Source organism: Diabrotica virgifera, chromosome 7 (genome assembly GCF_917563875.1).
Source record: "Diabrotica virgifera virgifera chromosome 7, PGI_DIABVI_V3a".
Classification (NCBI taxonomy): Eukaryota; Metazoa; Arthropoda; class Insecta; order Coleoptera; family Chrysomelidae; genus Diabrotica; species Diabrotica virgifera.
In genome coordinates, this window is record NC_065449.1 from 106,121,450 (window position 1) to 106,134,870 (window position 13,421).

General features: G+C 33.0%; 1 protein-coding gene across 3 annotated transcripts in view; it reads right to left on the reverse strand.

Moving 5' to 3' along the window:
* Positions 1-13,421, reverse strand: part of LOC114336377 (equilibrative nucleoside transporter 3) — a 180,433-nt gene that overhangs the window by 119,158 nt on the left and 47,854 nt on the right. The window lies entirely within an intron of this gene.

A 13,421-nucleotide genomic window follows, 5' to 3' on the forward strand; every position in this document is an offset into this window, starting at 1 on the left:
TACAAATTTGACCCATTCCTTCTTATTTCTAGCCAGCGTCCTTGCTTCTATCCACGTTGTTCCCCTATTCTCGATTATGTTGCCTAGTGTTCTATCCCAGGTTTGTCGTGGTCTACCTTTCTTCTTTTTTCTTTGCGTTTTTGCCTGCCAAATTTCTTTCACCAGTTTTGTCTGATCCATTCTCTGAAGATGACCCCACCAACTGAGTTGCCTTCTCTCTATAAATTATAACGTTGACTCGATTTCCAAATCTTCTCTTATGTGAGTGTTCCGTAGTCTATCTCTTTTGGTAACTCCTCGAACTTGTCTAAGGTATTTCATTTCTACTGCCTGTATTTTACTCCTTTGTCGTTCTGTTAGTACCCATGACTCGCAACCCATGACCATACAGGTCCATATATTGACTTGAACACATTAATTTTTGTTTTTCGTGTTATTTCTTTTTTATTTATGAATTTATTGCTCATTGCATGGTATAGTTTCATTGTTTTTTGAATTCTCTATTATTAATTTCTGGTTCCTGTCTTCCGTTGTCTTCTAATTCAACTCCTAAGTAGTAGAATGTTCGTGCTTGTTTTATATTTACTTCTTCTATTTTTATGTTTATCTTTTCTTCTTCTTCCTTTTTCCCCATGACCATAACTTTGGTTTTAATTTTATTAATTGTCATTCCATATTTTTTTAGTGTTTTATTCCATATTTCTATATTTCTTTGTAGTTGTTTCTCATTTTCGGCCAATATGACGACGTCATCGGCGATTGCTCCTTCTGAAATGTCTACTCTTCTTAAATTTCTACAACCCACATGCATTTTCTGCACTTTTACTTTACATTCTTTAATTATCTCATCCATGTAAATGACAAATAGTGTTGGACTTAATCCTCCTCCTTGTCTCAGTCCCTCGTTCGTAGTAAATGGTTTCGATGTTCTGTTTTGGCTGATGATATAATTCACATTGTTGTTATAAATGTTCTTAATTACCCTTATCATTTTGTTACTTATACCTCTCTTCTCTAATATTTCCCATAATTTTTGCCTTGGTACCGTGTCAAAAGCCTTTTCAAGATCTATGTAAGCCATATACATTTTTTTCTCCTGTTGCTGATATTTTTCTATTATTTGCTTGATTGTATATATAGGATCCTGGGTGCTTCTGCCTTTTCTGAAGCCACTTTTTGATTCCTCGAGTGTGCTGTCAATTTTTCCGATTATTCTTTTGTTCAGTATTTTCTCGTATATTTTCATGGCAGTGCTTAACAGTGTTATTCCTCTGTAATTGCTGTAATCTGTTCTATCGCTCTTTTTATAAATCGGCACTATCTGTGCCTTCTGCCAGTCTATCGGTATGTGTTCTTCTTTCTAAACTGCATTAAATATTTTTAATAATAGCTCTGTTGCATTTTGCATCATTTCACTGGTTATTCTGCCATAGCCTGGTGCTTTTCCGTTTTTCATTTCTGCAATAGCTTCTTGCAGTTCATTTATGGTTATAGGGTCTACATTGTCTACTTCTATTCTTTGGTTCACTACATTGTTTTCTTCATGATAGCAGTGAGTTTCTAGCATCTCTTGGAAATATTCTCTCCATCTGTTCATTTTCTTATTCATATATCATTTTCTTCTGTAAGAATTTCGCCAATTTTATTCTTTATGTTTTCTATTTCTTGAATTCTTTCCTTTCTCATTGATTTTAATACTCCATAGAACAGTTTTTGATTCTCTTTACTGTTTGTTTCCATATTTTCTCCAAATTTTGCCCATTTGTCCTTCTTTGCCTTTGTAACCAGTTCTTTTACTAGTCTCCTGTGCTTTTTATATTCTTCATAGTTTTCTGGTGTTTTGTTTTGTAAGTATATTTTCCAAGCATGATTTTTTCTTTTACCTTGTTGTTTTATATCTTCATTCCACCATGCAGTTTGCTTTCTTTTATTGCTCTTTTTACTTGTTTCACATACTTCTGTCGCTGTATATAGTATTATCGCTTTGAAGTAGTTCCATAATTGTTCAACGTTTTGACCCTCTCTATTTTCTTTAGTATTTTCTAGTTTTTGATTTATGATCATCTGGTACTTCTCAGTAATCTCTGTATTTCTCAATTTATATGACCTAATAGTTTCATATTCTTGCTTCTTTTCTTACATTTTGTGATTGTTATTATTATCTGACATATTTTGTTTTATTTTCATTATTACTAAATAGTGGTCACTTCCTATTTCTGGACCCTTAACAACAAAGAATGAATAAAAACAACAAAGAATAAAAGACGAAAAACACAGGGAAGGTGGGACGTAGATAAATTGAAAGATAAAGGAATAAAAAGAAGATTCGTAAAAGAAGTAAATGCAGAGATGCAGTTCAAGGAGGAACAAGAAATGGAGGAGCAGTGGAAAAAAATCAAACAAGGAATAAACAAAGCAGCAGAAAAAGTGGTTGGAACAATGCAAAAACGAAGAAGAAACAATTGGTTTGACGAAGAGTGCAAACTAGCAGTGGACGAAAAGAATAAAACAAGATTGAAATGGCTAAGCACAGGTAAAGAAGAGGAACGAGAAAAATACCAAGATCAAAGGAAAAAGACAAAGAAATTGTTTAAATCAAAGAAAAATAAAAAAGTAGACGAAATTATGCACGAGATCGAAACAGAAAATAAGAGACACAATTCAAAACCACTCTACCAATACTTAAAGCTAGGTAGTAGAAAACGGACAGCTAATGTAGCCATAGAAGCAGAAACATGGCAGAAGTATTTTGAAGAAATGTATCAAAAAACGGATATAGAAGAAGAAAGGGAAACAATAATGAACCCGGAACAAGGTGAAGAAAAAGAATTGACCTATAAAGGAGTAAAAGATACAATATGCAAACTGAAAAAGGGGAAAACAGCGGGAGACGACGGAATATGTGCAGAACTTATAAAATACGGGGTTAGGCACTATACAGAAAGATTTATGAACTAATACAGGATATATGGAATAAGGAAACAATGCCCGGAGAATGGAAGAAAGGAATTATTGTGACAATCCCAAAACAAGGAGACCACAGGATATGTAAAAACTACCGAGCAATTAATTTACTGAATGTAACATATAAAGTAATGTCTGGTATAATTAGAGACAGACTAACAATAAACACAGAACAAAGCATAGGAGACTACCAGTACGGTTTCAGAAAAGGAAGATCCACGATAGATGCTATCCATACACTAAAACAAGCGATAGAGAAAACATACGAGTACGACGGTGAAACACATATACTTTTTCTAGACTTTAAACAGGCTTTTGACAAACTAAGTAGAAGAAAAATGATCCAAGACTTACAGGAGAGCAAAATACCAAATAAAATTATAAGAATGATAGAAATGACAATGCGAGATTCCCAAGCAACACTAGACACCGGAAGAGAGAGAACAGAAATAATAAAAATAAAAAATGGAGTAAGACGAGGATATGCGCTCTCAACGGTACTATTTATTCTATCATTAGACAAGATAATAAAAAGTTGTCAAACGCAGGAACTATAAATAAAAATACAGTACAAATAATTGGATATGCGGACGATATAACCATAGTAGCAACAGATAAAAAGGCATTAAAGAAAACCTTTCAAGAAATAGAAAACGAATCCGAACTGAGAGGACTGGAAATAAATGAAAATAAAACAAAATACATGAATGTAAGTAAAAAAAAGAAGACGCATCTGACAGAAATGACAATAGACGCACACAGCTTTAAAGAGGTTGAAACATTCAAATATTTGGGAGTATTAGTCAACAGAAGAAATGAAAGTGTAGATATGAAAAGAAGAATTCAAGAGGGAAACAAAGCATTCTACAGAAATAAAAATAATTTCAAAGATAAGCCGAAATACAAAAATGAAAATCTACAAAACGACCATAAGACCAATAGTGCTATATGCTTTGGAGACATTCACATTAACAGCAAGAGAAGAAGAGCAGCTGAAAGTTTTTGAGAGAAAAATTATGAGAAAAATTCTGGGACCAAAGAGGGAAAACGAAGAGGATGCAAGGCAATGGATGAACCACGAAATACAAGAATGGATGGGTCAAGAGAACATAGTTAGAGCAATAAAAGCACAGAGAATTAGATGGTATGGACACATAATGAGAAGAGAGAAGAACAATCCGTTAAGAGTTATAACCGAATGGATACCACCAGGTACAAGAACCAGAAGCAGGCCTAAACTCAGATGGAGACAACAAGTGGAAGAAGACTTAAGAAGTATCGAAATTAGAAATATAGGAAGGAAAATCAGAGAGAGAGAAGAATGGAGAAAGGTAGTGGAAACAGCGAAGTCACACCAGCAATTGTAAAACCAAACTTAGAATGTTATGGTCCCCCACAAAAAGGATCTTCAATTGAAAACAGCTTTAGCTTCCTCGGGAGCGTACAGCTTGTATATACATATATAATTCACATTGTTGTTATACATGTTCTTAATTACCCTTATCATTTTGTTACTTATACCTACCTCTCTTCTCTAATATTTCCCATAATTTTTGCCTTGGTACCGTGACAAAAGCCTTTTCAAGATCTATGTAAGCCATATACATTTTTTCTCCTGTTTCTGATAATTTTCTATTATTTGCTTGATTGTATATATAGGATCCTGGGTGCTTCTGCCTTTTCTGAAGCCGCTTTTTGATTCCTCAAGTGTGCTGTCAATTTTTCCGATTATTCTTTTGTTCAGTATTTTCTCCTATATTTTCATGGCAGTGCTTAACAGTGTTATTCCTTTGTAATTGTTGCAATCTGTTCTATCGCTCTTTTTATAAATCGGCACTATCTGTGCCTTCTGCCAGTCCATTTTAATAATAGCTCTGTTGCATTTTGCATCATTTCACTGGTTATTTTGCCATAGCCTGGTGCTTTTCCGTTTTTCATTTCTGCAATAGCTTCGTGCAGTTCATTTATGGTTATAGGGTCTACATTGTCTACTTCTATTCTTTGGTTCGCTACATTGTTTTCTTCATGATAGCAGTGAGTTTGTAGCATCTCTTGGAAATATTCTCTCCATCTGTTCATTTTCTTATTCATATATCATTTTCTTCTGTAAGAATGTCGCCAGTTTTATTCGTTATATTTTCTATTTCTTGAATTCTTTCCTTTCTCATTGATTTTAATACTCCATAGAACAGTTTTTGATTCTCTTTACTGTTTGTTTCGATATTTTCTCCAAATTCTGTCCATTTGTCCTTCTTTGCCTTTGTAACCAGTTCTTTTACTAGTCTCCTGTGTTTTTTATATTCTTCATGGTTTTCTGGTGTTTTGTTTTGTAAGTATATTTTCCAAGCATGTTTTTTTCTTTTAAATTGTTGTTTTATATCTTCATTCCACCATGCAGTTTGCTTTCTTTTATTGCTCTTTTTACTTGTTCCACATACTTCTGTCGCTGTATATAGTATTATCGCTTTGAAGTAGTTCCATAATTGTTCAACGTTTTGACTCTCTCTATTTTCTTTAGTATTTTCTAGTTTTTGATTTATGATCATCTGGTACTTCTCAGTAATCTCTGTATTTCTCAACTTATATGACCTAATAGTTTCATATTCTGGCTTCTTTTCTTGTATTTTGTGATTGTTATTATTATCTGACATATTTTGTTTTATTTTCATTATTACTAAATAGTGGTCACTTCCTATTTCTGGACCCCTTTTGTCCATTACGTTTTTCTTGTTATTTTTTTCTACTAACATGATATATCTAGATATACAGGGTGTTTCATTAATAATTGTCCATATAATAACTGGAAAAACTTTAGCACAAAATACGAAGATTTAACCTAAAACACTTAAATAAAATGTGGTTCCTTACTGAGTTACAGGGTGTTTTATCTAAAAATTTAAAAACTATTCTTGTTTTGTAGTTTTGTTTTGTTAAAAAAAATTTAAAAACTGTTTTGTCGAAACTATTCGACCTATCCTTTTCATACTTGGCAGGTAGTATAGATACTATACAAACTACTAGATTATGTTAAACAAACGTTTCTGGCTGTTACCAGAGGCGTACGACGGGGGAAAGTGAATGGTTGACCCTTTCCAAATTCTACGCCACTGGCAAAATTGCTATTTTAGTTCAATTTTTGTATTCTCCAATACTTTCTATGCAAATAATATACTCTTCATTCGTAACGATTAAGTCATTAGTTTTCGAGATTTTTGAAGTTAAAAATGAAACGACACGGTTATTTTGATTAATGTATTGTGTCGCTTCATTTTTAATTTCAAATATCTCGAAAACTAATCATTTTATCGTTACGAATGAAGAGTACATTATTTTCATAAACAGTATTGCAAAATCAAAAAATTACACTAAAATAGCAATTTCGTCAGTGGCGTAGAATTTGGGAAGGTTCAACCAGCCACTATCCCTTGTCGTACGCCTCTGGTAGTAGCTAGAAACGTTAATTTATCTTCATTTAGTACGATTCACAGTACCTGTACTTTCTGCCAAGTATGATAAGGATACGCCAAATAGTTTTAAAGTACTGGGTACAAATAATTTTTAAATTTTAATCATAATATCATAAAATAATCAAAATAACTGTGCCGTTTCATATTTAACTTCAAATATCTCGAAAATTAATGACTTTATCGTTACCACCGAAGAGTATATTATTTACGTAGAAAATATTGGAGAATCTAAAAATGGCACTAAAATAGTAATTCCTCCAGTGGCGTACACTTTTAGAGGATCAACCATTCACCATCCCCTGTCGTACGCCTCTGGTAGTAGCTAGAAAAGTTTGTTTATCATAATTTAGTAGGGTGTCTAGTAGTCGCACGTTCTGCCAAGTATGGTAGTGATACGTCGAATAGTTTAAAAATGCTGAGCAAAAATAATTTTTAAATTTTTAGATAAAACACTCTGTAACTCGTAAGGAACCACATTTTATTTAAGTGATTTTGGTTAAATCTTCGTATTTTGTGCTAAGGTTTCTCCAGTTACTATATGGACAATTATTAATGAAACACCCTGTATTATATCCATACCATAGTAAAATATTGTTTTTAACTATTGTAGTTATAAATTAATTGATTTCTTTTTAGCCCTTCGACTCTTGATTTTTATTGCTGTTGGTGTAGCTCTTTTGGGTGTGAAGTATTTTATGATGATTTTTATTTTATTATGCTATGGTCGCTATAGTATACTATACTATGCTATACCATACTATTCAATACCGGTGCTAGCGTAAAGGGGGCGCGCCTGCAAAAGTAGCATAGGCGCCCTTCGGTTTTTTAAAATTAGTATTTTGTGTAACACCAGTAGAAAAAAAGCTCATTATGGCGCCCCCTAAATAACGGCGCCAGCCTGGGGCAATGCCTATCTCGGCCCGAGAAACAGGTAGGTATTTTAAAAATGTCCCAAGTCGGCGCAAAGATTAAAACTGCCCGATATTAAATATACCCAGCTCGGCTCATGGGATATTAATTGTTACTATCAAATAATTTTACATCTCAATAAAAAAAATACATTTATAGAATAACTTTATTAAATAGATATACAGGGTGTCCCGAACAGATTGGTCATAAATTATACCACACATTCTGGGGTCAAAAATAGTTCGATTGAACCTAACTTACTTTTGTACAAATGTGCTATTAAAAAAAGTTACAGCCCTTTAAAGTTACAAAATGAAAATCGATTTTTTTCAATATATCGAAAACTATTAGAGATTTTTTATTGAAAATGGACATGTATTATTTTTGTGGCAGGAACATCTTAAAACAAAATTATAGTGAAGTTTGTCCACCCCATAAAAATTTTATGGGGGTTTTGTTCCCTTAAACCCACCCAAACTTTTGTGTACGTTCCAATTAATTCATTATTGTGATACCATTAGTTAAACACAACGTTTTTAAAACTTTTTTGCCTCTTAGTATTTTTTCGATAATCCAGTTTTATCGAGATGCGACTTCTTTTTTAATATATTTACATAAAAAATTTATGGGGGTTTTGTTACTTTAAAGCCCCCATACGTTTGTGTACGTTCCAATTAAACTATTATTGTGGTACCATTAGTTAAACATAATGTTTTTAAAACTTTTTTGCCTCTTAGTCTTTTTTTGACAAGTCACCTTTTATCGAGATGTGGCTTCTTTTTCAAAATATACCTAAAAATGCAAATTATAAATACATTTTCAGATTATTAACAGGTCTCTATAATCGTACTTAACCATATACAAATATGTGGTGGATTCGATAAATATTCAAAACACTGGCTTATCGAAAAAGTAATAAGAGGCAAAAAAGTTTTAAAAACATTGTGTTTAACTAATGGTGCCACAATAATAATTTAAATGGAACGTACACAAAAGTTTGGGAGGGTTTAAAGGAACAAAACCCCTATAAAATTTTTATGGGGTGCACAAATTTCACTTTAATTTTTTTATAATATGTTGCTGTCATAAAAATGCCACATGTCCATTTTCAATAAAAAATCTCTAAGAGTTTTCGATCTATGAAAAAAAATCGATTTTTATTTGTAACTTCAAAAGGCTGTAACTTTTTTTGTGTGCACTATTGTATATAGGTAAGTGAGGTTCAATCAACTTATTTTTGACCCCAGAATATGTGGTATAATTTATGACCAATCTTTTCGGGACACCTTGTATAATTATATATAGTCCAATAAAAATAAAAGCTAATATCAAAAATTTTAATAATTTGATAATATTTTAACATATTCAAGTTGCGATAACATAAAATATGGTTGTTGTATTCATTAACTTTTGTATTAATAATTTTTGACTACATGAGCAGTGGCGAAGCAGATACCCAAACAGTATATTTTCCCTAATAATCTATAATTTCAAGATAAAATTATTATTATATGAGGTACCAATACAACACCTACCTGTTAATCTTCGGGGTATCATAAAGGATTAAAGGATTATAGTGAGCCAAGATGGGAATACCCCCCCCCCTACCTGCAGTGCATCCCTGAAGGAAAGAAAAATGAGCACCTTTGGTTACATCCTAAGAAATGAACAATATGCGTTGATGAATTTGGTGATACAAGGAAAAGTGGAAGGAAAAAGATGACAGGGGAGACGACATCCTACAGTCGGTTCGTATATTCTTGAGAGTACAAAATTTGCCTCAAAGTCATAAAACGGTCGTAAAAGTAGTAAAATCATAGGCGGAGGTTCCGGAAGTGTTTATTCATTAAAATTAATGGATATTTACATTTATCTTTCTTTCCAAAACGTTTATTGATATTCTACTTTGAATAAAATACGGCAGTAATTAGCGTCTCGAATATTTTTTTTGCGAATTTTGTGTAGTGCGGGAGTAGATTTTTTTCCATATTGCTACGAACATATACGCACATCAACATCATCAATTTTTACACCGGTACTGTTGCGTACAGTCAGTAAGTCTGTATATTCACCAAGAGAGAAGACAGAACGTTTACCATGCTCTTCTTCTTCTTATGGTGCCTATCCGTTACAGATGTTGGACACTAACATGGCTATTCTGACTTTGTTGACTGCTGCCCTGAAAAGTCCGGTAGTGGTTAAGTTAACCATTTTCGCAGGTTATGCAGCCAGGATCTTCTTCTTCGTCCTGGACCTCTTTTCCCATGCACTTTACCTTGAAGTATGGTCCGAAGTAGGTCATATCGTTGTTCATTGCGCATTATATGGCCCAGGTATTCCAGTTTGCGACGTTTTATGGTTACGACTAGTTCGCGCTCTTTACCCATTCTATGTAGAACTTCTTCGTTGCTAACTCTGTCTATTCAGGATATCCTCAACATGCGTCTATAGCACCACATCTCAAATGCTTCGAGTCTCTTCAGTGATGCTTCAGTTACGGTCCATGACTCCACGCCATATAAAAGAACGGAGAATGCCATGCTCTAGTTTCTCAGAATCCCAGAAACACTGCTCGGAACATAATCGAGAGTTGTGCCAACATGACGGGCGTAGGGGAGTAAACAATGTAGTTACAGGTTCCTATCAGAAAGAAAAAAGCAAAGTACCCAAATAAAAACGAACAATTAAAAAGAAGAAAAAGCCTATTAAAATTGATGAATTTGTCAAAAAGGGTATTCGAAGGAAAATTCACGGATTTTTGTTTCAAAAAAGAAATACTTACCCAACTTAAACAAAATTAACAACTTAAACAAGATGTTATAGACGACTCGGATTTGCCTCATATCGGACGAACCAAATCAGACCAAAAATCATTTTGATCGACCTGGAAGACATAATATGTTGGACAAGAAATTATCAAGATTCATACGAAAATTCTGGGATAAAGGAAGGCCAATCTACTATCAGGAAGAAACGTGGGTAAACTCAGGTCATAGTCTAACAAAAATGTGGTCAGATAAAAATATATCAAGCTCAAGGCAAACCTCTATGGAAGGTTGGTCTACTGGTATTTCCCCGCCTTCTGGTAAAGATAAAAGATTAATAGTTTCTCACATTAGCAGTGAAAAAGGATTTGTTAAGCATGGTTTGTTGGAATTTCAATCCAAAAGCACAAAAGACTCGCGAGGAAATGACAACTAATGTTTTCGAAGAGTATTTTGAGAAGACGATTGAACATAAAGCACCAAATTCAATTATAGTATTAGATAATGCACCTTATCATTCACGACTACTAGAAAGACTTCCAACGACTGCGTGGAAGGAACAGGATATCCTTGACTGGCTGCGGTATACGTCTCTGTCTTGCGAAGATGGAATGGTTAAAGCAGAACTTTAAAAATTGCCTGGCACCACAAATCTTAGTTCAAGAAATACGTAGTTGACAAAATTGCGAAAAGGCGAAACATCATAGTTCTTAGACTTCCACCCTACTACTGCGAATTAAATCCAATTGAACTCATTTGGGATCAAATGAAAAGTTCTGTGGGTAGAAAAAATACGTTATATAAAATACAAGCTGTTCGTGAAGTGTTGAGTCTTTTCAACATATTACAGAAATTACAGAACAAAACTAGAGAGATGCAGAAGACATGTAATAGAAGAAGAACTAAAAATAATGTGGGATTTTGATAACGTAATTTACACGACGGTAGAGACACACCCGCTAATTATTAACCTACAAGACGACTCAGATTCCGAAGATGATTTTGTTTATTTTGAATTTCACTAGTTTTGTAATCGTAATTTGTATAATTTAAAAATAGGTATTAATCATAGACTTATATATTTATTATCATAGACATATTGTCATTCAGAGCGAAGTGACGACACCATCTTTTTTATTTGGCTCAGTGGTGTTTCACTTTTACGGATAGTAAACCTGCGACGGTAGTCCTCCCTTTCCGTGCCTATAATCACACCTAATGTCATTTTAGTTTCTCGATACAATATACTAGAAAGAGATAGCACCAAACCAGTCCATGAGATCTTGTCATGAAGCGCGGAGCGTAGGCTCACTCTATGTTCATATATACCTATCTCTATGGTAATAATTAAATAAATGTATCTTTTACAAATTGCAAGTAACTTTTGATTTTTGAATAAAATAAAGAAATTTTATTAAAACAAGAATACAATTTACATTAAATACAGTTTAAAAATATTAATATATTATTTATTTAGTTCAAATAAATGTCTTAATCATATACTCTACGACACTGGTTGGTAATTTTTATTCAAAATCGGATGCTTTACAACTCTATTGTATTCCTTCAGATACAAGGTGGGTTAGTCAAAAATATCTTAAACTGCGAGTTTTAGGTTGGCTTTTGTTATTATATCATATTACTTATCCTCTCTGTATTTTAGTTCCCTAATGAGGGTCAAACTTGTAGTAAGCTCTTAAGAAATTGCGAACAGACCATAGTTGAAAAATTAAAAAAAAAGGATCCTTTGTAAAAGGTATATTTAAAAGACCCCAATAAGGGTTACATCACATAAACAAAACGTTTTAGGATTGACAAGTTATACTTATCATTTTAGGGCTTTTAAGCAATTATTGAGTATTGTATTGGTTATGCCAATGAAGTATCGTATCGAGTATCGATATCGGCAATACTTTCTTATAAAAATATCGTATTGCTATTGATTTCGATGCGAAATCGATACAATACTCGATAAAATATCGACATAAAAAGGATTATTAAATATAAATAATCCTTGACGGAATTAAAAAGACATTAAATTAATAAAAAAATCTATTCTATATTTATTTATCACTATCTTTATTAATCAAAGCTCTTAAAATATACATAGTGCAGTCACTGAAGGTGGATTTGAGCTATTACCTCTGATTTCGTTGAACTTATAGCTTCTTTTGAAAATTGGTGAGTGGTTAGAGGATAACTTAAGGAACAAAGGTGACATAGTGCCGATTTGCGCTCTTTGCATTTTAGGGGAGAAATCCATCCTTGCTTTAAAATTATTTTTTATATTTCTGAAAGCGTAGTCATCGAAGGTTTTCACCTTCGATTTGGTTGAACCTCCATTGATTCTCATGACAATTGGTGAGTAGTTAGAGGATATTTCAATGAACAAAAATGATATGGTGCCAACTTGCCCTTCTTGGATTTTAGGGGTGAAATCCACCCTTTTTAAATGGAAAAAATGCAGATTTAAGTATTATGGCCTAAGTGTAGTTTATGATTTTAATTTATTTTTCAACCCTTTTAGCAACCTTAGCTTAAATTAAATTTTACGTAATTGTTGTAGCAATTAATGTTGGGTAACAATAACTCACAAATAATAAAGTATCATAAATAGAAATAGGAAATAATGAAGTGTCATAAAATAGCATTTTATTACAATGCGAAAATACAAGGTGCTCCATTTGAGAAAACTCAAGAAATACTCATTCAATTTCGACCAATCCTGTATACCTACTAAAATTAAAATATTTAGCTATATTAATAATTTTAGCAATAGACTATATTAAAAATAATTTGAACATAAATAGATTTCTTATAACTTATAGATTCTAATAAAAATTGAATATGGCTGAATGCTTCTTTGAAAGTCGACTAAAACTTATAGTCCGTCTAGAAAGTATCCGGAAAAAAGAAAGCAGAATTATAATTTTACGGTATTTATTTCTATCACTTGAAATATAAAATTGCAACAAATAATTCATCTCATTTACTTATACAACCTCCATTTAAATCTAAACACTTAACTAAACGTCCAGGTATACCACGAAAGTGAAAGCCACAATTTTCGGTAATAGTGTTCCAGGCCTGTAAAACTGACCGAATCAAACCTTCTTTATCTCGTGGCGCTGCTCGTTCCACTTCAATCGTCATCAGTCCCCATATGTTTTCAATGGGGCTAAGATCTGGAGATACTGCTGGCCACGGAATTGTTGCCAATTCGTGTTCTTGCATCCAAGCTTGAGTATAAGCAGAAGTATGGCATCTTGCATTACCTTACTGAAAACGCCACCTCTGCCCCTCTGTATATAAAACA